The sequence below is a fragment of the Triplophysa dalaica genome, chromosome 3, assembly GCF_015846415.1.
Source record: "Triplophysa dalaica isolate WHDGS20190420 chromosome 3, ASM1584641v1, whole genome shotgun sequence".
Classification (NCBI taxonomy): Eukaryota; Metazoa; Chordata; class Actinopteri; order Cypriniformes; family Nemacheilidae; genus Triplophysa; species Triplophysa dalaica.
Genome location: NC_079544.1, coordinates 17601589 through 17629135, shown reverse-complemented (window position 1 = coordinate 17629135; position 27547 = coordinate 17601589). Strand labels below are relative to the sequence as shown.

The following is a 27547-nucleotide window of genomic DNA, read 5'->3' as shown; positions in this document are numbered from 1 at the left end:
TGTGCACAGCCATGTTTCTATAGTAGCACTACACGGACAAACTGAGCGCGTTTCGTAAAACGAAGGATGCGCGAGAATATGTTCTTCTTCTTCGGCTGTTTTTTGGGGCAGCTTCAAAGCGACTACATAGAAGGATTAGCAGAAGAAGAGGAAGAACAAGAACAAAATTTACTTGTCGTGTTTTTTAGTAGAAATAGAAACGGTTCTTTGTTGCAGTAAGAAGCAAAATTTGCGCTAATGGCGGACCACACATACTCCGCACAAGAGCCGATAGAGCGTCAATCTGTTCGTTCAAAAAAGAGAAAATACGACGCAGCAAGGCTAAGTCGAGACAAAAAACGGCAGAAAACCCGAATAAACATCGGCATGGCTTTTCCCAAATGGAGGGCACTGAAGCAGGAAAAGGGTTTGCTAAGCGACGCCGAAGTTGCAAGCTTTCTGCTGGACCGGTAAATTTGTCTAATTTCCGCAATATAAGTGAACTGTTTGTTTGATAGCTTTAGCTAATAGATGAGCATGAGCATCAAGTGAGTTTTTCTTGTTTTTAGCACTTTGTTATTGTACTATAATTCCTTTTTGCATGGCCGTATGCAAATCAAGTTAGAAATCATTTTTACAACTATAATTTGCATACATCGGGTGTAAATTATATTATAATACTGCTTAGCTTCTGTGCATACAAATGTGTAATTTAATAATTGATAGGATAAAATCCAAACTTCCACGTTGCATAGTTTATCAGTAATACAGTGTCAACGAAGATTTGAGAAGATACAATTGATCAATTGGGGTGATGCCTTACTTTAGCATTAGCAAGCGGTTTAAATAGGCTGTATGTTACGAACCAAGTTACCGTGCCAAAAAATGCTATGCAAAATAAGCAAATACATCACTGACACAATGTTATACAAGTAACAATAATTTTCACTATAACGATTAGAGTAAATGATGAATTAAGTCAATTTAATTAATTTGTTTTTCTTTGTAAATAAACCTCGTCACTTGATTTGCAAAGGTTACTCTCTGCTGTCTCAGACGACGACATCTCTGTCCTGTGTCCATAACTTCAGTGTGTTGTTCGCCTGTGAGATGTAGATTGCAATTATCAACACCACCGATAATGGCCGCTATCCTTTACAGAACCCTTTTGTCCTGTGACGGCAACCGTAGCTACTCTAATAGAAGGGAGAGGATGGTGGCGGAGCTTTAGGTCGCAATTTCCAACTACGCCAATAGTGGTCTCTGTTACTTACACAGTTCACCTTTAAAAAGCTAATTTAATTTAGCCTTTTAGATGTATGTCAGTGGGGGGCACGGTGGCTTAGTGGTTAGCACGTTCGCCTCACACCTCCAGGGTTGGGGGTTCGATTCCCGCTTCCGACTTGTGTGTGTGTGGAGTTTGCATGTTCTCCCCGTGCCTCGGGGCTTCCTCCGGGTACTCCGGTTTCCTCCCCTGGTCCAAAGACATGCATGGTAGGTTGATTGGCATCTCTGGAAAAATTGTCTTGATGCCCGATGACTCCTGAGATAGGCGCAGGCTCCCCGTGACCCGAGGTAGTTCGGATAAGCGGTAGGGAATGGAATGGAATGGAATGGAATGGAATGGAATGTATGTATGTCAGTTTTTTAACAGGCATTTTTACAAGTTAAACTTGGGTATTTTACTTATAGTTTTACTACTGTACTAACTGTTAAAATAACTATAATAATAACTGTAAAATTATGCAGCACAATATGTTTTAATGTTAGAGGCTGTATGAAAACGCAATGTAAGTAAGTAATGTAAACTTTAGATGACAGTACAATTGCGATCTAATGCACAATGTTTTCTAACACCTCCAGCAAACAGATCTGTCTTTTTTCCCATTGCAGACCAGACATACTGCTCGGTTGCTTCTTTCCCACCTCTGTAAGATGCAGCTGCAGGGAAAAAAAAGGAAGAAAGAATCACCACACACACACTTACCTTTAGACACACGCACACACATATACATTTACACCCACAGCTACAAACAGAAGCCATTACTGTCTATCTGCCTTACTGACAGGTGAGCAGTGAGGGCAGGCCTGAGTGGGGATATACTAATGAGCCTCTCTCTCTCTCTCTCTATCTCTCTCTCCTCTAGACTGGGCTGGGCCATTGGGCTTTCTGCTTTTAACACTAGTGTTGCCCAATTAGCAGCCATCAGTGTATACATCGCTCTCCTGACCTCACCAGGCTGCATTATGTATTAAGGCATGATGTATAAGAGGAACTACAATTCCCAGAAGCCCATGTTTATCTTATGCTTGGAGGTAATGAGGTCTGTGATTTACAATACATTTGTGGTTGAGATATATGCTGTGTTCCAAAACTTGGTGAGCAGCGTTTTAAGGCCACAGAGGTGTGCTTAAAGGCTGTTCCAAAGAGCAGGAGACTTAAATGTTGCCATGTTGTATGGCAGTATCACATCATTTTTTTATTTTTAACTTATAGTATTTATAATACTTAGAATATTTAAGGTAAAAATATATAATACAATTATAAAAAAAATACAAATATAATTTAATAATAATTATTTTATTAAATAATGATATAAATCGAGCGGTCAAATACTATTTTGTGGCAAATATATGTTTATTAACCCACATAAAAATAATACCTATGTAACCTATAATTTTTTGTTTCAAACAGAGTTGGCAATGTAGAGGCAAAAGTTACAGATTGCATCTCTAAAATAAAAGAATTTTGATAAAAATCAAAGGCTTCCAAGGAATAAAAGACATGAAAGAAACCCATGGATAAATTGATAACTAAAAACATGCTTCCTGGTATTACACTCCAAAAATGAGCTATAGCACTAAAGTGGTTCTTTGCTCGTAATCATAGGGGAACCACTTTTAGTGCTATAGCACCATATCTTGGTCCTTCAGTGGTTCTTTGGGGTGACCGGGGTGCAATATAGCACCGTATGGTTCTTCAGCGGTTCTACACAGCACCTCAGTCATCCCAAAGAACTTGAGTGTAGTGTTGAATATATAGCTTTGAGTTTCTGACTTGGATTTTAAGATATCAAGTGAAGAACAGGCTGGAATTCACGCATGAAGACATTTCAAACAAACCCACCAAACTCCGACATGTCAGAACGAAAGCAATCAGACACATCAGACTCCACTCAGGAGAGCTTTTTCGGGCTGGGCCTTTAATGGGATGCATTTCAAAGCCTGACAAGCCCAAATAGCGTCTGCCTCTCTCTGCCAGCTGTCATCACCTGTCTGCACAGGATGGCCTCATCCAAAGGTCAGAGGTCAGCCATCACCCACAAAACCGTGAGATGACACGGGAAATTGTCAGCGCTGAGAGAGATGCCGTCTGTGGAGAGAGATCTATCACAAAAACGCCATCATCTCGGAGTCGGAGTGGCAACAACAGCACAGGAGTCTTCTATGTGCGATGTGACACTGAACAGTCAAACGCACAAAGGAATAGTTTTCTTAATTTATTCTCATAAATCTGCCATCAAAAAGTGAGAGAGGGAACCAGTTTTAAGGGAGTGAGAGTAGAGAAGAGGCTGTGAGGGTTTATTCCACTATGTTGTTGAGTGTTGACAGTGTGCATATGTGTGGAAACATGAGACAGGAAGAAGCAGTGACAGATAAGAACACAATGGGAGAGAAACAGCAAGAGAGAGAGAGAGGAAAAGGTTGAAGAAGAGTGAGGTGGCAGAGGAACAAGAGATAAGTATAAAGAAAGACATGCAATACAGTAACTTTGCACATAGACCACCAGACATGAGATCTCTTGTATCTCAAACAAAGAAATGTCATTCCAAACCTGCTTGACTTTCTTTCTTCTGCAAAACACAAAAGATGATATTTTGAAAAAAGTTACTGAACAGCACCGGTACTCATTCACTTCTTTTGTACGGACACAAAACCTATTCAAGTGAATGGGGTCCAGTTGACAACATTCTTGAAAATATCTTTTGTGTTCTGCGGAAGAAAGAAAGTCCTGCAGTTTTGAAATCAAAAGAGGGAGGGTAAATGATGACAGTACTTTTTTATTTTTGGTGAACTATCATTTTAATAGTTAATTAGACAACATGTCGTAAAGACAAAACTGAAAAATAAATATATTTTGATTCATTAAGAACATAACAAACTGAAGAAATAGCCTTTGTCACGATTTCATATCCAAATTTGAGCTGGCACATTCAACTCAGAAGTAAGAAATCAATCAAGCGTAACATCTCTATTAAAAGACTACACGTAAGCAACTGATTAAACCAGACCATCAGTTATAGATGAGACTCAATGATGGCCGACTAGAACTGTGTGAGCACTTCTTAGCTGGCGAAGGAGGAACAACCTCTGCTGGGGTTTTTTAGGGATGGCGTCTATTTGAGTGTCCCACTTCAGGCCCTAAGAGATGGTAGTGCCCAGGAACCTGAATGACTACTGAAGCCACAGTGTTGTGGTGAGTGGGGGGAGTGCAGGGTTGTTCACATGAAGTCTACGATCATCTCCACTGTTTTGACCGTGTTGAGCTCCAGGTTGTTGTGATTGCACCAGACAGCCAATTCTGCAACTTCCTGTCTGTAAGCAGACTCGTTTCCATTGTGGATGAGGCCAATGATGGTAATGTCAACTGCAAGTTTCAGGAGCTTGACAGAGGAGTCTATTGCAGTGCAATTGTTTGTATATAGTGAGAAGAGCAGTGGAGAATCCCTGAGGGGCACCAGTGCTGATTGTGAGAGTCCCGGATGTGAGTTTACCCAGCTTCACTAGTTGCTGTCTATCTTTAAGGAAGTTAGTGAGCCATTGACAGATCGGGGTAGGCACGGAGACCTGGGTCAGTTTGTCTGAGGGAAGGTCAGGCATGATGGTATTAAAGGCCGAACTGAAGTCCACAAATAAGTTCTTTGCATTATGATAGTTCTTTAAGTTCTGTTGACTGCATTATCAACAGACCTGTTTGCTCTCCAGGCAAACTGAAGAGGATCGAGGAGGGGTCCAGTGATGTCCTTCAGGTAGGCCAGGACCAATCTCTCAAATGACTCCATAACCTGAGACGTGAGAGCTACAGGTCTGTAGTCGTTAAGTCCAGTGATTTAGGATTTTTTGGAGACCGGAATGGTAGTGGAGGGTTTGAAGCTGTGGGGAGCTTTGCACAGCTCCAGAGATCTGTTAAAGATCTGTGTGAAGATGGGGGCCAGTTGGTTAGCGCAGACTTTTAAACAGGCAGGATGCTCCAAATGTTCATTTCAAATCAGCATTCCTAGATGTATTGTATTCTTTTCCAGTTTCCAGTGAACAATAGTCCAGTTTTCTGTTATTTTAACCTGTTTCTCCAGTTTTCATTTTCTGCAAAAAAAAATGGAAATAGAAATAATATTTTATTTTTGGTAAAAAAAAAATGCTGTTACTAGTTCACAGAACGAAACAAAAATGATCTTATTACCTAAACACGTCAATTTTAAAAGCCGTAAAACTGTAGAACAGTAAAACTGTTCATTTTTTCATTGGCTCTATATAGAAATATATAGAAAAAAGAGCAAAAGTAAAGAAATAGAAGGGCATAAAGAGAGAGGGAGAGATGAGGAGAGATTGAAGGAGAAGGAAACTGTCCAAAGCAGGGAAATTAGGGGCACACTTTGCCTGGGCTTTGATCATCATCAAAGGATAACAGCCTGACGGAAGAGTCAGCAGGACAAATATAACAGTTTCACTCTTGTCTTGTCTACATGTGTGTGACTGTGTCTTTTCACAGGTAAAGCTTCCTGTGTTTGCGGTCTGAGAGGAGATTCCCATCCCGATTGATTTGGAGAGACACTTGAGATTTTTTGATGGCAGAGACTGTAAGCCCCTTGTCCTCAGCCAAGCCCCTTCCAAAGACCTAGTGGAGTGTGAAATAGATCCAGGAGCCCTCAGGTGAGCATTAAACCTGCCGGAAGGAAAAGTACATGGGCAGAAACTTGGACAGTAAATAGCCTCATAATTTATGGGCACAAACACTCTGTTACCGTGGAGCGATGCGTATATAGGGCTTGGGAGTCTAAAAGCGCCTTAGCAGCACATGAATGTTTGCGAAGACATTAAAGGCCTCATGTGAGTCTTTTAAACGGGTGAGAAAGCATCAGATTGTTTCACGGTTTGTGGACACAGATGGTTAAGTACAACGGTCCTTCCTGGAGCTCAAAAACAGGCCGTTTCCACCCTCCAACACTTCAGTCGCTTTACAGCTTCTTCAGTAACCTCAAGAGCCTCTGAGACCTCACAGATAGCCTTTCATGATAAAAAGTAAATGCGTTCATAGATACTAGTCTATCAAGTTCTCAAAGAATCCTTAAGAGGTGGTGTTGTGTGCTGAATTTGAACAAATAGTTCACATCAAAAATATTCCACACCTCCCCGATTAAAAAATGTTTGCTATGTTAGCAAATGACACAGTAAACACCTTATTAAGTCTGTTTTGAAATTACATTTAAAAGTCTAAAAAATAAAACCATACATGTGGGTGAATGATGGCAGCATGTAAGTGTCTGGTGTCCTTGTTTCAAGCAATGATTGTTAGCACATCTTTGAAAAGATTGTTCGATCAGAGAGGTGGTAAATTGGGCCTGAGCTTCAATTATGTAATGTGTTTTACATTCAGTGTTTTCCTTTCATTCAACAGTGCCATTTCCTACTTTTCCCAAAGTCTTGAAGCATGAACTAATGAAAACCCTTTGAAACAAGAAGAAGTCCTTCTCCTCTTGTGCTTTAACAAAAAAAATACATAAGGTATACGGCTAAATTAGTGTGTTGATGGCAAGAACAAAAATTATTTTAAGTCATCCTAAATTATTTCTGATATATCTTATCAAAGCAGCTATACAGGAAAAAAACATTTTTAACAAACATAGTATATATATAGATATTCCCTTATTAAATAATATAACATATAAATCACTACAAAAAAAGTCAAATACAAACACACACACATATGTGGAGTGAGCCGTTCGTTGCAATTCGCAACCTCACCACTACATGCTGCAAAAATACATACACTGGACCTTTAACCATGACGAATGGATTACTTAAAAATGAAAAATAGGTTGTGTTTGTGGCATCAGGAAACATTATTGTTTGACTTATGTATGGATAGACATTAAGTTAAACTTATGTGCCATGTTCTGTTTTTGCTTCCAAAAAAAAGTAAAAAAGAAAAGTTGGCAAAATTGGTCTAAATCCACTTAAAGTTTATGTAAGGAAATGCCAGCGAGGGACTGATCCAGCACCATGGGTCGGGTCGGGTCCGGTCACTGCAGGGTGGAGGCTCCTCTAGCTAGCACATCACGGTGAAACAGTATTTTACTGCTCTCATTGTTCTTTGCCTGTTTGCTTTCCCTATTTTTACAACTGAAGCCCACCTCCTAGCCGCTAGCCAGAGTGGAAATGGCTCAGCCCAACAACACCCAACGGTCACATCACTTCAGCTGGGAAGAGACTGCACTTCCACCACAATAGGGAGAGTCCACCAGTGATGTCTGTCTGACTGGAGGCTCTCAAAGCAGCACCACTAATGAACCAGACCCTCCAGTCAGGCAGACATCTCTGAAGATGAAAATTTGCATACAAGTTTTGTGTGTGAGGCCATGTGTCTGTGTCTATAGGGTTGACATATATTGGTAAGACCCAACACAGGAAAACATGTCATTCCATAGGAGGGAAGAATAAACAAGTTGAATGTTTGACAACAGACAGACACGCAGAACTGTCGCCAGACATGTGAGCGGTGCTCAGGCAACAGGAAGCCATCTTTACCCAGACAACCAGCAGCAAAATCTGGCTGCCCCATACGCAGAGACCTGCCATATGACTTTAGGCTATGTAAACACACCCGTCCTGGTGTCTGCCAGTGGTTTACAGATGTGATTATTAGATCATTATTGCTTGCTTTTACGGGCCACACGTGTCTCAAGTCCTGAATGTTATATCTAGAAATGCTTTTGCATTATGTGTGCTTTAGCTTTGCAGTGTTTGATGTAGTGTTTTAGTACGGCTGTCAATTGATTAAATTTTTTATTGAATTATTTACACGATATTGCAGAATACTTTAATATTCAAACAAATAAAAAAATGGTTTAGTGAGAGCAAGTGTTTATACGGTGCTGAAATTAGCAAAGATCATCAGATGTTGTAGAAAAAATACACTTTCCTGTATATTAACTGTATAAAAATAATATATATATACATATTTATATATATTACAAACTTTTGACAGGTACTTAAAATATATATTTAATAGTACACAAAAAATTAAAAGCTCTTGTTTCCATTATGTGCAAATGTATTTAGTATAATATAATATTCTCTAGAAAATATGAATATATTTTTGGGTAGGCTATGGGTAATCTGTGTTGATACAGCTAAAGAAAAGGTGACTTTTGCACTGCGGCTGAAATCAGCTGACAGTCTTGTGGTTATTTTTTATCAACTTACATGTGTCTTTAGAGAAAGAAAATAAGTCAGTTGTTTATCTGACAGCCAAGAGCCCTCAGTGGAGCTTTATCCTGAGAATAAGCAGGCCTGACCTTAACCATTGGCACAGAATTCCTATATCCTTCCGATTGCTCTGGCAGGGGAATTTTTGTATAATTTTTCACCTACCATCCCTCCATCACTTTCTCTCTCTCTCTCTCTCTCTCTCTCTCTTGCTATTTCAATCACTCAGTTTTAGCCTGCCGTTCCTTCTTTAAAGCTTTAAAGATTTAAAATGAAACAGCTGAGGCTTAAAAACGTGCATACTATGTAAACCACATACAGGTATTTTCCTCCCTGTAATCTCAATCGACTGAATGTTTTCCACCCAACTTTCTGCTTGATAAGAGCACTTGTATCTTTATACTTATTGCTTAATGCAATGTAGAATAAAGAAAAACATTTAAGTATTTTACCAAGAGCTCTGGGTTTACATCAGCATCCTCTGTTGGATATTTTTATGTTTGCATATAAGTGCATATAATCATGTGCTCTCAAATGGCTCTAAATGGCCTCTTACAGCATGTGTGATTAGTGGTGCCTGCTAAAGCAAACATCACTGTTATTATCTCACAAATGTATGCTTTTTCTTCTCCTGTTTAAAAAGAGCTCGGACAGATCATATTTCTGGGTCGGAATATTATAGACAGATGTAGGGTGGGCTTTTTTGACTTTCGCTATTTAGTCACTCCAAAGCAATATTTCTGCACCTGAATGTCATACACACTTTTCACAACTTTTTCTGAAAATCTGAAAATTTGAATTTGTCTATTCTGTAAAGCAACAGCAATGTGACGTTTCTAACACACCATTTCTGTCCGTGCCTGTGTAAATTAGTCTTGTCGATACGTAAGTAGGGTCTGATCTTCAAGCATGTCTCCCTCCAAAGCTGAAGTTCAGCCGAGGAATATCTTTATCAGTTACTCCTGAATTCTCATCTTACCCTTCCTACCTTAATGCATTCTCTCTCGCTCACTCGCGCTCTCTCCCCTGCCCTCTCTGAATGCTTTGAAGCTGGCAGAGTCCTTGAAAACCTCCCCGCAGACTGTTCATTTGCAGAGTTCTAATAGAGTTCTCAAACCCCAGAAACATTCCTTCAGTCCATCACTTCAGAGACTCCCAAATCTCAACATTAGATATATGCTGTAAAGGTCTGTGACCTGTCTTGCACAGAGACACCAAAGGAGAAAGATTAGCAAGCTGCCGGACAACTTTTCTTTTCATGAATCTTCAGTCTTTGCTTTCTCTGTAAAGCCGAATTAGAATGGCACATCAATCTGAGACTGACAGGTGGTGTCCTTGAGATGGTGTATTTCTCTTCTCTATAAAAAGTGCATTTCAGAATTACATTTAGATGAATGTCCTCGTAAAGTAAAGTGGCCCTCCAACTCTTTAATGGATAGCTGATGTAATGAGATGAATTTTCTTAAAATGCAAACAGGGAGAATGTGAAGTTAAAGTTCTGCTGGCGGCCTGGAAATGAAGAGCTGATAAGAAAATGTTTAAAGGCTTAAAGAGAAGAGATGAGTAGAAAAGAAATGAGAAGGAAATGAAAAGAAGAGAATCTCTGCTCAAATGTTTACGTACTACATTTGATAATAAGTAAACAATCTGTGAAATGTTTATTATTGTTTTTTATCTGATGAGATGAAATGGAGAAAGACACAACACAAAACTTAAAAAGACAAGATTACCTGGAAATTATAAAAAGATGAAACAAAACAAGATGAGATGCATAAGATATAGAGTTAAGACAAAACTAGACAAGGTGGGAAAAAGAGATTAGAGGAGACAAGAAGAGATGGAGAATAGAGATGAGACAAAACAAGATGAGACAAAGAAAAGGACATGAGACAAGACAAGACACGATGCGACAGAGAAGAGAAAGAGATGAGATGAGATGAGATGAGATAAGATGGATAAGAGAAAGACATGAGACAAAACAAGATTAGATAGATAGAGAAAGAGATAAGACAAGACAATATGGGGAGAAAAAATATGAGACAATACTGGATGAGATGATTAAGAGAAAGAAATGAGTCAAATCAAGAAAAGACATGGAGAAGGACATGAGACAAGACAAGGTGCGACAGAGAAGAGAAAGAAATGAGACAAGATGAGATAGCATTAGAGAAGTCAAGAAGAGATGGAGAAGAGAAAGTAATGAGACTAAACCAGATGAGATAAAGAGAAGGACGTGAGACAAGACAAGATGAGATGGAGAAGAGAAACAGATGAAAGAACACAAAATGAGATGGACAAGATAAAAGACAAGACAAAAGAAGACAAGATAGAGACGAGTAAGACTTGACAATATAAAATGAGATGGAGAAGAGAGGGAGATGAGAAGACAGAATGAGATGGGGTGAGAAAGAGATGAGACAAGACAAATTGGATGGAGAAGAGAAAGAGATGAAACAACACTAGGTGAGATGGACAAAATAAAAAGATGAGATGGCACAAAAGAAAACAAAATAGCGAAGAGTGAGACTTGAGACAAAATAAAATGAGATGGAGAAGAGAAGAGAAGAGAGAGAGTTAAGACAAGAAATGAGAAGGTAAAAGATAAGAGAGGGCAAGACGACATAGTGAGGCAACAACAGTCCATCAGATCTGGCTGAAGGAACATTCACACATTTAGTCAGTTTACAGCTCAGTGGCAGGTGTGAGGAGGTGTTTTTCTCTGTTTCACACCGACTCTTCACCATCACTGATCCTCACTATGAGACGGACAGCAGTGTGATGTGGCCTAACATCAAATCCTTTTACTACCAACTGGCATGGTGACTATTTGTCAATATGATGTGTGCAGTGTATATTTTACAGTGCAAGAACACTTTTAACTTGTGAAATGACTTGGCTATAAAGGAACCTGTGAAAAAGTACTAATTTATGTACCGCTGAAGTGTTTGCTTTGTCTCTCTAACCAGAGAGAGGCGGACGCTGATGTAATATTCTTTGATCCTCTACGGCCCTGCACACACAGATGCTCTGTCATCTCTTTAAATGCCAGCGTCCTGCAAAACACACAAGTGACTCTTTCAGCCCAGAATGAAGCTATAATACATCCTCAATACGTGAGCCGGACTCCACCCCCGCTCCATTCAACACAGAGGTAAATAAATACCAGAGCGTATTCCACAGGGAACCGAAAAGGAACAGAGAGAGATAGAAAAGAGAAATTAGGAGAGAGAGAATAAGTAATCTTGTGGAATGGTATCCATTTTGAGGAGAAGGAAACCTTTTCGGTTCTTCTGAAAATCCCTGGCTTTGTTTACTGCCTCTTTGTAGCCGGGGTAGGAAAAAATATACATCTCTTCCGTCACAGACTCCCCGATGGGCTTCTTTTGCTCCCCGAGAGGAGGTCCTGTTACAGGCATATGCCCACACCCATGATCTTCACAGAGCCCCAGCACCTGTTCTGAGACTCTGCGTCTATATGTTTCTGTGCACATGCGGATGGGAAATCTCACCCACTTGAGTTGAGCACAGCGCTTAGTTTCTAGTTGTCATTCATAAAGCGTTAAGTAAAGAGATTTCACGCCTCAGAGCGCAAATATGGCGGCCTGCTTACCGTATGGAGCACAGCATGTCAACAAACTCTATACGTCTAAAAGCTTCTAGTGATAAAACGAAAGTTTGTTTTTCACTTCCCTTAGAAATGAAAAGTCCCATATGAGATTACTTTAATTTAATTGTTTTACCTCGACAGTAATGATATTAAATGGAGAGAAAATGAGACTTAATGTCTATGTCTCTTTCAAGAGAAAAAAGATCAAAGTAATTTCATGTGTGTTTCTTAAGTAGGAAAAGATTTCCGTTTCATAAACTGTGCTCTGATTTGCCAATACACAAGAGACTGCAATGAGATTTTAATAAGAACTTCAAGAATTTTATTTTTATTTTATTTTAACAAATCTCAACTACTGTATACTGTCTATTTCTCATTTAATTCATTTTTTTTTTCTTTTAAGGAATTTAAAGGGAATCTGAAACATAATCAATACCACTTACATAAATTAAAAAGAATGAACAGAGAAAATTAATGCAATTTGAACTCTTGTTTTAGAGAATAAAGTATCAAATAAAACGGGTGATTAAGTTGAAAACATCCGTTCAAAATAGCATGGTAGAAGATCACAGGTCATTTTTCAGCCAAGCGTTGAGGAATGAGAGTGAATTTTTTGCTTCGAAACAAATTAATTGAGCATACCTCTGCTTTTCATTCCAGCGTGCGGAGAGCCTGCGATGGCAATAAGGAACAATGGCAATGAAACCCAATCTCCAGGATGCCTGCAGGTCCTAGTGTTGAAACGTGTAGCCGGCCCACTACTTTGGACCACTGATCAAGCAGATGAACAAGTGCTGGCTTTGTTTGGAAAGAGAAGGGGGAGCTGAGATGTCATAGGAAGCCATTGGCGCACAGAGGCATGTGGGGTAAGTTAGCCAGAGAGGTTTGAGTTTCGCTTCTAAGTGCAGTTGTTTTGCTTTAGTTTCACCGTGTCTGTCCATAGCCGCACTATTGTTTTGACAGAACAACACATCTTTTTCTATTTATCAGTGGGGAAAAATGTTTTTGTATGCTTGGTAAATTGCTTTGCTGATAGCAGTGACAGATAATGCATCTGTTTTTTAATGCAGTATGAGTTGGCTGTGAACTGTTTTGTTTACATTAGTCTTTGTCTTATATGTTTGTTTTTTCCACATCGCAATTCATAATGTGATACAAATATCTGAACATCCTTGGTTCCAAAGAAGTTAATATTATAGCAAACAGAAAAAGAACAGCAGTAATTTGATTACTTTACTCTATACGAGACACAAATGTGACTGGAAATTCACTTGTTGAATCATCTTTTTCCTGTAAGGGTTGTCACGACACCCTAAACATATCTTACCATATAATATCAACTGAATTATCACAATATCAAGTAGTATCACTATACTTTGCAGAGTTGTTGCAAATCATAATTTAATCTACAGAAATTTACTAAATGTACAGATATAGCAACACAATCTCATGACAAAACTTAACTATTTTACGATGTGGCTAATTTCGGCTAATTCTTAGGAATGTAGAGACTCAGAGATGACATATTTTTGTAGACTTAACCCTTTGTTGGTGCCACGCTGGTTCCCTCGACCGAAAGCCTATGCATTTTTCCCATAGACTTTTTCCCAAGATCGCAAAAATAAGCTCTGTGATGAACAAAGTTTTATGATTTATGTTTTGTCTATCAAGATAATCTTTACAAATGAACACAACATTTTTTACTTTTGAAATACAATCGCCAGAAGTAAAAAACTAACACGATGCTATAAACAGACTACACTTAAGGTCACTCGATATCAATGTCACAACCACAGGCACGCAGTCGCGAGACCGCACAGCTTCAGCTCAGCAACAGCGATTGTGGGGGTAAAATAAATATACTTCAGATTTGATCAACTCTATGGTAAGAAGATTGACAAGACATATGTAATATGCAAGGTTTCTTAAGAGAAGATGAAGTACTTTGAGAACACTAAACGTAAAGACTCATATTCATTCCAGCAAAATGGAATAAAATCTAAACATGTATCACATCGAATTTTGAGGAAGAATCGTTATTAAAAATCATGAATCGATTTTGAATCGAATCGTGACCCCAAGAATTGATATAAATCGAATAGTGAGGAACCAAAAGATTCCCACCCCTAGTGAAAATATTTTAAGGTTTTGTTTACCACAGACCTTATATCGGCGATTTACCAAAAACTCATTCAAAAAACGTTTTAAGCGATGTAAGCAGAAGTACTTAAATGCCAACTTGCTTCCGGGCTTTGCATACAAAAACACGCCATCTCTTCGGCTCCTTATTGGTACAATCTCATTTGTAAATTTGTGTACCATTCGCCTTCGCACCAGTGACGTTAGGTTGGGGATGGGGTTAGGGTTAGGGGTTGGGCTTCAGTACTGCGTTTTTCTAGTAATCGTTCATTTTTGTAGGATTCACAAAGTACGAATTCTTTCGAAGTACCCACCTCTTCAGATAGCAGATCTTTAGGATGCCTCGGTGAACCATTTGTCTGAATTGTTCAAAACAAGGATTCATTTAGAAACGAGACATCGCTATTTATTGTTCAGAGAAATGCAACGATTCTCCTTTGTTTGGAACTATTTTAAACAGTTGTCCTGTTTTCACTTGGGTTGCTAGCGGGAAAGTAATTGTGTATTGCAAACACAGACATAGCGTCTTATGAGAGCTATTGAGAACCTGCTGCTCAAATATTATAAATATACCCCCCCAATGACTGATTAAGAAATTAATAAATCTGTGTAAATGAATGTTGAAGAGCCTGAAATATTTCCGCTAATGCATGCCAGATTTAAAAAATAATTGTGTGCCCACCGGTTAATGTGCTTACAGTGAAGAGCGTAATTCACACTGCTAGAGAAAATGCCATGACAAATGGAAGTGACAAGCAGCAACGAAGGTTAGCATGGGCAGTGATACACTGGGAGACAAGAGCAGATTTACCTTCACTCAAGTTCTATCTTTTCCCTTCATCTACCGCACCGTGAAATCTCTCTTTCTCTTCTCGCTTGCTCTCACACAAGCACGCGTTGGCTCGTGCAGATCAATACCAGCCTTTTCCAGTTTGCTACAGTCCATCGTATTCTCACAGCAAGCTTAAAATGATCTGATCTCTGGCATCTCGCTAAAATCACTGGGCATTTTTCTGGAAGCTGTCATGCAGCCACATATGTTTGGTGTTTACACTTTTAGCTTTGGGAAAATGGAGCTATTAGGTCTTCCTGAGAGACTCCAGGGTCAAGGGCACGGGCTCACGTACAAGCATCTTGTATTTGCCCTCGTATTTTGGGGATTTAAAGGACTCTTTTGTAAAATATTCAAAGTATGCTTGGGCTGGGTGATTTTTTGAGTCTTGGAACAGCAGGGCGCTCTTATGAGGTGTAGCATGGAAAAACACCAACACTATCACTTTGAATGTGAAATGAAGTTTGTTATTTTTCACATTTCGAGCGGTTTTGGTCTGGTGTGGTTTTTAAGTAAAACAAATATTCACATTACACTGTAAAAATGTTTTGTCAGCTAACATAAAAACGTGCTTTATGTGGCAATGTCCAATCTATCTGGTTTTATTCAAGTCAGAAATGTTCTAGAAAATGTTTTTCCCAAATTCACAGTGTTTCAGGAAATGGAAAAAACACTGTACTTTTTGACAAGTACATTTTTAAAGTGGTGACTTATAATAACGATTTATGGCATAAATAAAGAAAAATCACAAAATATGGAGATACAAGGTTTCAGAAGGACAGCAGTGATGTGTTCATTTTTACCACCTAAACTTCTAATAAAAATAATACTAATAATAAAAAACTTCTAATAATATAAAGGTTTGGATATTTATTTCTGGACCAAATGTAAGAAAAATCCATTTGAGGATAAGTGTGTGTGTGTGTTTTCATTTATCCAAAGTTTACATTCTAAAAAATGCTATTTAGTAATTTGAATGGTTATGTGAATTTTGATTGTACCAGAATTTTGGGAACATTTCATATTCAAAAAGCCAGGGCGAACTCTGTGAACTCAACTACAATGCATAGGTTACAGACTTAAATTCCTTATTTGACACTTTTCAGAGTATATGTCTAGACCACTGAATACCAAAGCTATGAAGACTTGTACAAATTCTTGGAAATATTATATTGAAATTATAACCTAATACTTGTAACTTCTATTGCTTACATGTTTGTTTGATTTTGTCCCCATTGTTACTTGTATTATTATTATTGTTGTTGTTGTTGTTGTTGTTATTGTTATTATCATTATTATTATTTTTGTTCTCCTCGTCATTCGTGTATTATATGTTCATTTCATGCAATAAAAAAAACATGACAAACCAAACTGTTGTGTTATCAATTAACCTATGCTGGGTTGTTCCAGACCAAAATGCTAGGTTTGAACCCATGGTTGGGTCAACTTTTTCTGGGTTAATTTAACCCTACAGGTTGGGGTTGTCCTCTTTTGACCCAACCATGGGTTGAAAATAACCCAACATTTTTAGTGTGTATGTCAATGTATCATTTTCTATGATATACCTTAGCGTTAATATTACTTCGGTAAGAGTCGTTCGTCACTTCTTTTTCCCACTTCAATCATTGCTGGTACTGCCAAAGTTGTGTTTGGATCAATGTTTGATTCAGTAGACATTTTTGTAACCTAGCTCACACCACATTAGGACTTAAGTTACCCTGCAATACCTTACAAGGTGTTTTACAAATCACGATGTAATTAGACTGTATTTTTGTGGACTTGACCAAAAAGAGACTTTGCTATTGCAAATATTTGCTATTGTAATATTTTATCCCACCTCATTATATTTGGCATACAGACCAATATTCCTCCCGTCGTTTTTGATTAATCAGACTCTCGTAACCCGCGTTTTGTGTAAAATGCCTGCCACATTTGACTGCTCCCAGGCGCCAATATATCTCAGCATCTACACCTCTGGCAGTCCGAGTATCAATCTACACAGAACAGAAAAATAGCACTTAAACCTTTCATAGATCTGCCTATGTTTTTCCTCCTTAACAATACTTTAACGAGGTGTGGAGAGTCAGGGAATATTAGTCAGAACGAAAGATCTCCTCGAAAATATGGCAGTAAAGTCTCGGCATGGCAAGTTAACGATTGAGCTAGTCCAGACCGCAGACCGGATTGTGCATGCACAAGGTCCACCCTGTTACGTGCTATGTGCAGTTCTCAGAAGAGAGGGCTGTGAAGTTACACAACAGAGTAAAAATAAGTGATTCACAGAGTTTCTTTCCAGTTGTGAATAACGTTTTAAAATTTCGCCTGTAAATTGAAAAACTGACTGAGAGAGAAACAGAATATGTAAGTCATAAAACGTTAAAACGCCAACATTAAATTGTCACCAAGGTAGATTATGGAAGAAAAAAGTAAAATATCCATGATCGTTAATTTTGATGACGTTTTCTGGAATGCGTCCATGAGCTCCCAGACGTCGCCTTTAATATCTGGAGGAGGACTTTAAACTCCAAGAGGAGCAGGATGCGCCTGAGAAATGTTTATTTACACTTATTCAATCAAACAACCAGGGAGGAGGCACGTCTCTTGCTTGTATATCACGCGGGGAGGGTTTATGCTACATATCTCATGTCGAGAAAGTACAGAGTTAAACTGAGATATGGCCTGAGCGTTCGCAGAAGATTCCTTAAGGCTCTGCGCCATGTTACGATAACAATCAAAGAGTAGTAACAACTCACTCCCGCCATCCGTCTTCGCGCCTACCGCCAGCAAGAACCGCCAGAATAAAGGCAAACAGATAGAAAAATACATTAGCCAACCACACCGGGCCCTTGTAACAGACGACGGGCTTGTTTCGCACACAGATTTTAACAGGCAGAGGGGGAGAAAAAGGTGAATCTTGTTTTCATTACAGGAGAAAATTGAACTGGCAGCTATTGAGCTCCATCAATCATGAATTCCATCATGGGCTGTCAGGGTTGAGTTATCACCCTGAATGGCATTCCCACACACACAGAGGGCACCGGCTCGACTCAGCACCCAAACCGTCATCTGTCTCTTCCTCTGCTTCCACCGAAACCCCCTGCACACCTTTTTTCACCTTTTATCTCTGTGCCGCACAATATGCATGATATTTGCCCATATGGTTTCCTAAAGTACAGAGGTCTGCTGGGTTTTTGCATCAACAAATTATTGAATGTACAGTGGTGTTCAAAAGTGATGTCCGGGGTGGCATGTTTATATGCTTTTGATGCCCCCTCAGGGTATAATAATCTATCAGCATGTGATGTGTACGGTGCAAAAAGAACAAAAACAAAACTTTGAAGGTATTAATTGGACAAAATAAATTGGTAAAAAGCAAATCAAAACAATGTATTTGGAAATATTGGTTTTATAAATGGGAAAATTATTTACATTTTTCTCAGTTATTAATATTTTTGTTATAATATTATAGTCATTCTCGTGGACTGTGTCTTTATAAACTTTGCACGTGTTGTCATAATTTACTCGCCCTCGTGTCATTTCAAACCTCTATGGCTTTCTTTAATCTGAAAAAGATTAAGATAAAAAAAGAAGATATTTCGGTTAAAATTTCTGTGAGTAAATATGACAGAATTGTCGTTTTTGGGTGAACTGTCCCTTTAAATTCTCAAGGCTGAGCTAAATTTATACTCCAAACACACCAATTTGTAATTTGCATAATCAGCAAAAATGACAATTTTCCAAAGTTGGACATCAAATTAGACCGTTCCTGTAATGTTTGGAATCATAAATGAATTCATGTATCTAGTTTAGATTCAACTTTATTGTCAATACACATCTGTGAGTACAGAGGTACTAAAATGTTCTAACAGGCTGTTTCTTTCTCTGCTTGTGTCTTCTTGTAGCACAGACTTGGAAAATGGTTTTGCTAAAAGTTTGAAGAAAGATAAAACAGGAAACTGGCCATCAGGATGCCATGCATACTGATTACTAATCCTAAGTAAATGAATCCTTTTAAACACACGAAAATGAGACGTAGGCCAATGCCATTGATTAACTGCTAATTCAGACTCAGTCAAACAGTGGGGAATTAAGTTTTCATTGGAATCTGATTCTTAACAATAGCTGGCAGGCAGTTCACGTACTGCTGCGTGGAGGTAGAATTCGATGTTAAAGACACGTTCAGTCCGGTGAGACGGCAGTTTCCTACACCCAGATAAATAAACAGCAGTAGTCTATAGACTACGATCTGCTCCATCTTTTTCTTTATTACCAGCTAACATCGATTTTTTTCATTACTTTTTTCTTGCCCATTTGCCCTGCGAGGCAGGTGAGTGAAAAAAGGACGCCGTCAAAATTATGAAACGGAAGGATAGAATTTGCCTCTCTGTGTGTCTGTCTGTGTATCTCTTTCTCTTATATTCTCTGCTTTTATCTCTCACTATTATTCGTATTTTTCCTCCCACCTCTTTTCTCTCTAATCCTCGCTGGCACCGTCACCACGCGTCTGTGTGTGTATGTGAGAGGCCCAACAGCCCTCTGAATTGAGTCGTATTGATTTGAGAGCAGACATTTTATTTCAGCGATGCATCAGCCAAGATGCACAGCATCAAAAGAGCTGAGGGGGATGCTTTCATGTCGATAGACGGGGTGTGTGTGTGTGTGTGTTACCGCCTGAGATCAAGGTTTCTGTGCGTGTTTGTGTTTGGGCAGGGGGAAAAAGATGCACAGTGTGAGAGACGCAATGGATAGTGGAAAGAGGGCCTGCGCTACAGTTTTTAAGAGAGAGATCAGAGTGATTTTACTAGCGCTGTTCATTCCTGTGATTATTTGCTGTTTATTTTAGCTTGTGAATGATCCCCATTTGCTTACAGCCTTTCAAATAAAGTATTTTAAGTTGAGTACATTCCAGGTTATGGTATGTTGGAAATAGAATGACAGAAGTCTGTGGATTGCACTGATGTTGCCTTTAAAGGAACAGTCCTTCAAAAAATAAACATTCTGTCAACATCTACTCACCCTAGAGTTGTTTCAAACCTGAATGAATTCCTTTGTTCTGATGAACACAGAGAAAGATATTTGGAAGAAGAACAGTTCTTGGCCACCACTGACTACCATAGTAGGACAAATTACAACGGTAGTCAAAAGTGCTCCCAGAACTGTTGCTTTCCTACATTCTTAACAATATTTTCTATTGTGTTCAATAGAACAAAGAAGATATTTTGGTGGCCAAGAATAAGCATTCCTCCAAATATCTTTCTCTGTCATTAGAACAAAGAAACCTATACAGATTTGGAACAACTTGAGGGTAAGTAAATGAAGACTTACCCTCAAGTTTTTTTGCCTGTTTTTGCCTGAACTGTTCCTTTAAGTACTGTGTGCACTTTTCTACATCATGGATAATGAAGCCTATCACACTATTTAAGAACGTTTTTAGAATACATACACATACACCCTCAGAACATCCACCAGGTAGAGCAAGAATTCACCACACTTGGTTGCACAACTTAAGGCTTAATAGTTTGTAACAAACCCCTATGGTTTGGGTTTCACATTTACTCTGGACACTTGGTGGATTTTATCTGTTTAGTCTAATCCAATTAGTTATTTATTTCTCACATGTAATAATAAAAAATGTCTGCCTTTATTTTCAAAACAATTATTTTGCATTATGTGTAGAGAAAAATGTTTCAGTGTGTTGTTTTTTGGTAAATCATGTTATTATTGAAATGATTTTCAGAATCAAATTGTCCACAAGCTTTTGCACAACAGAGGAGCAGCAGTTTGTGACGTTACTTTTTTCCACTGTTTTAGTTGGGAATACAAAGCTGAAGTGTCCCCATTTGTTTTTAAATAGACAATGCAAATGTTAACAAATGTGGAACGTTGAAGTCATTATCAAATATTACAAAGAGAAACGACACAATTTCAGTCTCTGATTTTTTTAAACCACATTCCCTGAATCGTTCATTTCTATCTTTCAGTCACTTATTTTATTTTAAATTATTTTAATTTTAGATCTTTCATTTCGGTTTATATACATTGTATATATTTAATTTGCACAGTCGAGTATACAAGATTTCACTAGAGGTTGTATGTTTATGTGACAAATAAACATCTTGAAATTTAAAAAATATGAGAAAAAGAGGTGGGACTTGATTTTATCTGTGTGTTACAGGTGGTTGGAGGAAATGCTTTGTGACATTAGCTGATAAGAAAAGTCATTTTAGAGGCGGAGCAGGTTAAGCCATTCTGATAAAAGATTACAAACACTTCCTTTGGAGTAACATGCACAGGTGAATTGTTCACAGTACAACCAAGAACATATAGAAAGTAAATTGTGTTTATTTATGCTAATATTAAAGCAATGGTTCAGGCTAGTCCTAATGTGACAAGGGGTCTAAGGTATCAAAAACAAATTACAGAATACTTTAAAATATATAAGTTCCCATCAACAACTGAACGCATTCTTAAGTGTGTGAACTAGGATGCACCATGCGCCTCAAAGATGTTGCAACCACAAGGGATAAAAGTTCTACAGCATGTATCAAGAGTGTAGCATGTTATGAATTATACACGAGGTCGAGAAAAAGTTAAATAAAATCATTAAAAGAGTTTTGGCTGAAGAACTGCTGAGATCTTCAAGTACGCTCATATAAAATTCTGATTTTAATTGAAAAACAGCACTCTTGCACACACGTTCAAACAAACATTCTGCATGGCGCCAACGAGGAACGAACGTCATTAGTCTATTAGAAATAGCCAACTAAAGCGTTGTGGCATTCACTAGAGTCAGGAACTATTTGACAAAGGGGGGAAGTTTAGTTATTTTGCCTCATGCAGGTCAACATCACACAGGATATATAACACCCTGTGGACTCATAAAATACATTAGACAGATTTTGACTCCTGTGTTAAAATACTGAAAATTTGAAATTGCATTTGACAGAATTCATTTTCGTCATGTCGAGCTGGCAGAAGAGTTGTGATTTTTCTAACAGAAGTGGGTATTTGTTTCACCATGATGCTTTTGCTCCTTTCTAAACTATTCTGTCTAAAACATAAGTCTAACTATATAAAATTTATTTTAACAGACTGTTGCATATTACCAATTTAGTATTAACTTCAGCACTCGGACCGCAGCCTTGTGCATGTGGACACATCACAACCCCGCTGACATTCAGTCTGAAGGTTTGCTCATGTAATATAGTTTAAATATGTATCATTGGACATCTAAATTTCTGTGCCAGCAAAGTACTGCCTACCATTAACCCTCAACAAATCTCAAAATCATTAGAAGTCCAATTGCGTACATGTAAAATGGTAAGCACTTAACATACTCTATTTAATATATAGGGCCCTTATAAAAGACACAAAAAGTGTCTATACAGCAGTTTATCATTTAGAGTGCTTGTCTAAATGAAGATGTGTTGAAGAGGGGTGAGAATACCAGTAAGATGACAGTGGAAAACTTTAGTGAGCATGGACTCCTCTATGCTTATGGCTCTCTGCTGAATGGGGGGGGGGGGCTGTAGGGGGCTTCATACCATGACTGTTAGATCTAAGAGAATCTAGTCTGACCCAATTTACAGAGGAAGGAGAAAAAGAGAGAGATGGTGGGAGGGGATAATGTGGAAGAGATTGAAACAAAAGGAAGGCTGGGAGAGTAAAGAGGGGAAATATAGATTTCATCATGCTCAGATTATAACACACACCAGCTAAAATGTTGTAAATTGAATATTGGTGGTGAACATGCAAAACAAATCCACAGAAGGATGCTCTATATGGGATGATGGAACATATTATCGTAAGGATAAACCACACTTTTGAGAGAAGTTAAATGCTGCTAGTGTAAATTTGCTCCCAAATGATGTCACAGGAATTGGACACAAACATTTATTATTTTTTCTAAGGTGGTAAAACTCCACAATGTATCAAGGATCTAAAATAAGATTTTATCCAGTTGAAGTGAGCTGCTTTTACTGACGGTCACATGGCGGCATCGTCTGGTCAAAGAGGATATTACAACGAGACTCAGTTCTGTAATATTCAGTTCTGACTCTATATCTTCTCTACTCTATATTAAAAAAAACACTCTAACTCAGCTCTGTATACTGTGTTAGGTTATATGAGACTAGTCTTCTTTTTTATTGCACTTCTGCTTTTGTTGTACTTATGCTGTCCCAATTGCTTCCATTGCTCATCCCACCTGTAAAATGGATAAAAGCGTCTGCTAAATTACTAAATGTAAATGACTAAATGAGAATGTTGTGTGTTTCACAGGATCAGAGTCGTGCACAGACCTCTGCTGTTTCGGTTAGCATCTACCTGCAAGCCCAGAGTCTGCACCTTCATGACCGCATTTCTGGGGACGCATTTCTAGGGTTTTAGCGACAACAGGTGCATCTGAATGTTTTTTCTGAGGTATGGACGACAAGAGTGTGAGTATCAAATGTGAATCATATTTTTTTCTTTTAACATTTTAAACAATTGTGACAACTTTATTGGAAAGTTAATGTAGCCGAAGTGAGTTGACCGTGAGTTGCTAAATAGTCTTGAATGCACTATAGCCACAATATAAGCCTCTACTGCTGTAAAACGAGTTGTAATTATCCATCCATCCATTTTCTACCGCTTATCCGGGGCCGGGTCGCGGGGGCAGCAGTCTAAGCACAGACTTCCCCTCTCCCTAGACACTTCCTCCAGCTCTTCCGGGGGACATCGAGGCGTTCCCAGGCCAGCCGGGAGACATAGTCCCTCCAGCGTGTCCTAGGTCTTCCCGGGAAGACACCTTCCCGGGAAGACGTCCAGGGGGCATCCGGAAAAGATGCCAGAGCCACCTCAGGTGTCCCCTCTCGATGTGGAGGAGCAGCGGCTCTACTCTGAGCTCCTCCCGAGTGACCGAGCTTCTCACCCTATCTCTAAGGGATCGCCCAGCCACTCTGCGGAGAAAGCTCATTTCAGCCGCCTGCATCCGGGATCTTGTCCTTTCGGTCATGACCCACAGCTCATGACCATAGGTGAGAGTAGGAACGTAGATTGACCGGTAAATCGAGAGCTTCGCCTTGCGGCTCAGCTCCTTCTTCACCACGACGGACCGGTACAGGGACCGCATTACTGCAGAAGCTGCACCGATCCGTCTGTCAATCTCCGGTTCCATCCTTCCCTCACTCGTGAACAAGACCCCCAGATACTTGAACTCCTCCACTTGAGGCAGGAACTCTCCACCTACCTGAAGTGAGCAAGCCACCCTTTTCCGACTGAGAACCATGGCCTCAGATTTGGAGGTGCTGATACTCATCCCAGCCGCTTCACACTCGGCTCCAAACAGTCCCAGTGCATGCTGAAGCGGGCCAGGAGAAGTATATATTCGTTTAACGAAACCGTAGCGCGACTGTAGCCGACTAGCCTGGTAATACCAAACTCTGCTACTTCGCTGTGCTTTTTACTTTGACGTGGGGGAGAGGGGGAGCACTTCTCTGAAGTTTAAAATCGTTGGTGTACCCGTAAACCAATTACATGACGTTTGGTTACAACACCGGCTCAGCCGCCTCGAACTTCCGCTGTAGACACAGGTATGCGGCGGAAACAAAACCATCGAGCGAAAAACCGGCTATAAAAATGCCTGTGAAAGACTTTTACAGATTATGTGAAGTAAATCTGCGCATCCACTGTACAATAAGTGCATCTAAACTAATATTTGACAGCAGAGACAAACAAGAAAAAATTTGCAGCCAACTGTCAACGTTAGGATTAGTTCTGTTAAATACAGCTCTTCATTCACCATAAAAAAAACAAGAAGAAATCACCTCCATTTAAAAATGTGAACCAAAAACTCTTGTTCGAGCTTTAGTTGGCAAATGCTTGTAATATTCTCCACAACAGAGCAAATAGTATGACCGTCTCCTGTCGTTTTAGATTTTCCTAACCTAAACTACATTCTTAAATTCGGCACTTAGAGTCTACGTCACGGCTCTCAGCCCGCCCTCTGTTTGTTGGTTGGACGGCTGGTGCGGAGCCGGATATAATCTGGGAGCTGGTTTGTTATATCAGACTGAGCACAGAAGCGAACTGAAATTGAGTCAAGTACGAAGTGTGACGTAGTCAGGCTAGCACGACTGGCAAGTTTATGTTGATTTAGTGACTTTGTGATGATTATTAGTCCTAGGCCCACTTCATTGTGAAACCTTGTTAATTATGCTCATTGTTTTTCCATTTTAAGTCATTTAAATTAATTTTAGTGTTTTTATTGTCATGTGCTCACAGTCAACCTGGTTACCCCATGAAGCATGCTCTTCATTTTGACATTATTTATATTGAGACATCATAATAATTGACTGTTCAAAATTAACACGTTGCCTGATTTTGTCATGTACTGTGTAGTCTATATGAAGTGATTTCAAGGTCAAAGCTCAGTGCAGGCAATAGTATGACAAAAGATTAATAAATTAATTTGTCAAGTAACATTACTATAGGCATCGGCCTTATTGGTCACTAGATCTATTAAATACGAAATGTAAAATTAGAGAGTTAAATATGTTCAACTGAATGTTCATTATTTAATTCACTTCTCTCTCTTTCTCTCCACGCTTTTCTCGAATAAGGCGTCAATGAAGTTGGTGAATTTAATGAAGTCGGTCATAAATGAAGTGGTACATGCATGTGGTTTATGTAGGCCCAAACATTTTGTGTTCAACTATTAATTTGATATTTTATTTATATTTATATTTGTCTTCACTCTGTACTTGAAATGTGGTTAATCTAGTGATTGTTGTTGATGTGTTTTTATATTATGCTAGTTAGTCACAATAATTACTCAACATTAAGCGGTTAGCAATAAGGTTTAATTGTAAGAAATAAAGAGGAATTTGGGTGTACTCAGAATTCAGTGGAAATACTGCCTTTTATACTGAAAAAAAATACACTTTTTTCCGTCCTCAAAAACTTGGGTCCGCATACTGTTGTCCCCTGAACTCCGATTCGTTAGGTGGCGCTGTCACAAAAAAAATAGGGTCTTATAAATTCGTCCCTGAACGATTATTTCGCCCCGCCCACTTCACCTTTCATTGGTCCATGATCAGTAGGAGCTTATAGAGAAGTGTGATCCTTTTACAGCTTTTTGGTTTATAGAAGTATGATGACAGTACAAGCAGAGTTAAAAAATATATATTTACTTAACTTAATATTTTAACGTTTACCACGAGGTTCGAGAATTTAATGTGGCGTAAGGTAGGCAACAAGCTTCCAGATGAAGCTCATAACACAGCATCTCCGCTCATACAGTGTCTCTTAACATATGCAATTAAAATTGTCTTTGTTTTTTCCACTTTAGAAAATGTCATCTATATCCAACAAACTCGAAAAAGCAGCACACCACTTAAACCAGAGAATAATATACTTTTATCTATTAAACTGCCCGTTTATTTTAAAAACAGTGTCTCATGGTACAGATCCATGTGCGTGGATGACATTGTACAAATGAAACGCGGGTTTCGCAGCCTATTTGGAAATAACACGCCTGTAATAGACGGAGAAAACATCACATTCTTTGACATTTTACACCAGTTTTTTTGTTCACGTTTTTCCAAAGCACATCAATGTCTCTGGACGCGTCCAACGCGTCACACTTCTTTAAACCAGTAAGCTGTTTCTAACCATGAACCAACAAATGTCTTACCGCCTGGACTCTGGGTTACTTGGATAATATTGCTGGTGCAAGCAGAGCCGATCCTGTTAAACGCAGACTAACGTTACCCAGGTTGCGTATCGCCTCTGAACCACCAGAGGGCCCATTGAGTAACGTTACCAAATCAAAATCACTATTATAAACAATTAAGACGCTATTTTTATAATTTGCGGATCCAACTTCAGAGGTATATGGAAATGTCCTATTTGGTACTTTATTTATTTAATAACTGTGACATACTCTGTGTCTGACATCATGCAGTGCGCGGCAGGTCTCTTTACATATGGCCATGGGGGGAAAAAAACGCCAACAACCCAAAGCAAAAGAAGGCATGTGTTTTATGCAAGAACGTATCTTAAACTTATCAACTCACCCTTAAATGTTTCTTATATCACAACCATCTTAAAACTTACCGATAATTACCAATTTTTATCCTGACATTCGTCAGGTTGTGCTCGCTGCACCTTGTAATGCCATGCTCTTCTTTACCACTAGATGGCGCCACATCTAAAAACAGAGAGGTGAGGTTGAGCTGTAGCAGTAACTTGAACACATAAGCAGAAGATTAATGACATTAATGATAATGATATCCTCACAGGATATCGTCTATCCACTTGTATAGGATGTTCAGGAACATTCGGTGTCCTTGTTTGCTCCTGAAGTCTGCCTACAGCATCAAAGTCATCCATCTCAGTAGTCCAATTGTCCAGATGGGCCTTAATCAAACTATAATCCTTACTTCAGTCATGCTTATTTTAAAAATTAACCAGACAACACAATAAGAATAAGCTAAAACCTTTGGAATACTAAAGTACATACA

At 38.9% G+C, this 27547-nt stretch overlaps 2 long non-coding RNA genes across 3 annotated transcripts; one reads left to right on the top strand and one right to left on the bottom strand.

Annotated features, from left to right (window-relative positions):
* On the top strand, positions 1–23460 carry LOC130417907 (uncharacterized). 2 transcript variants are annotated; one of them, XR_008906239.1, is made up of 6 exons: positions 1–449; positions 1873–2295; positions 3242–5009; positions 5750–5910; positions 12734–12939; positions 23325–23460. It is a non-coding gene; the product is annotated as an uncharacterized LOC130417907 (long non-coding RNA). The 2 variants fall into 2 exon arrangements; XR_008906238.1 differs by having other exon boundaries at positions 3242–5910.
* Positions 5281–27547, bottom strand: LOC130417908 (uncharacterized). Its single transcript, XR_008906240.1, has 3 exons — positions 27324–27547; positions 27141–27234; positions 5281–5343 (listed from the first exon to the last, which is right to left on the bottom strand). It is a non-coding gene; the product is annotated as an uncharacterized LOC130417908 (long non-coding RNA).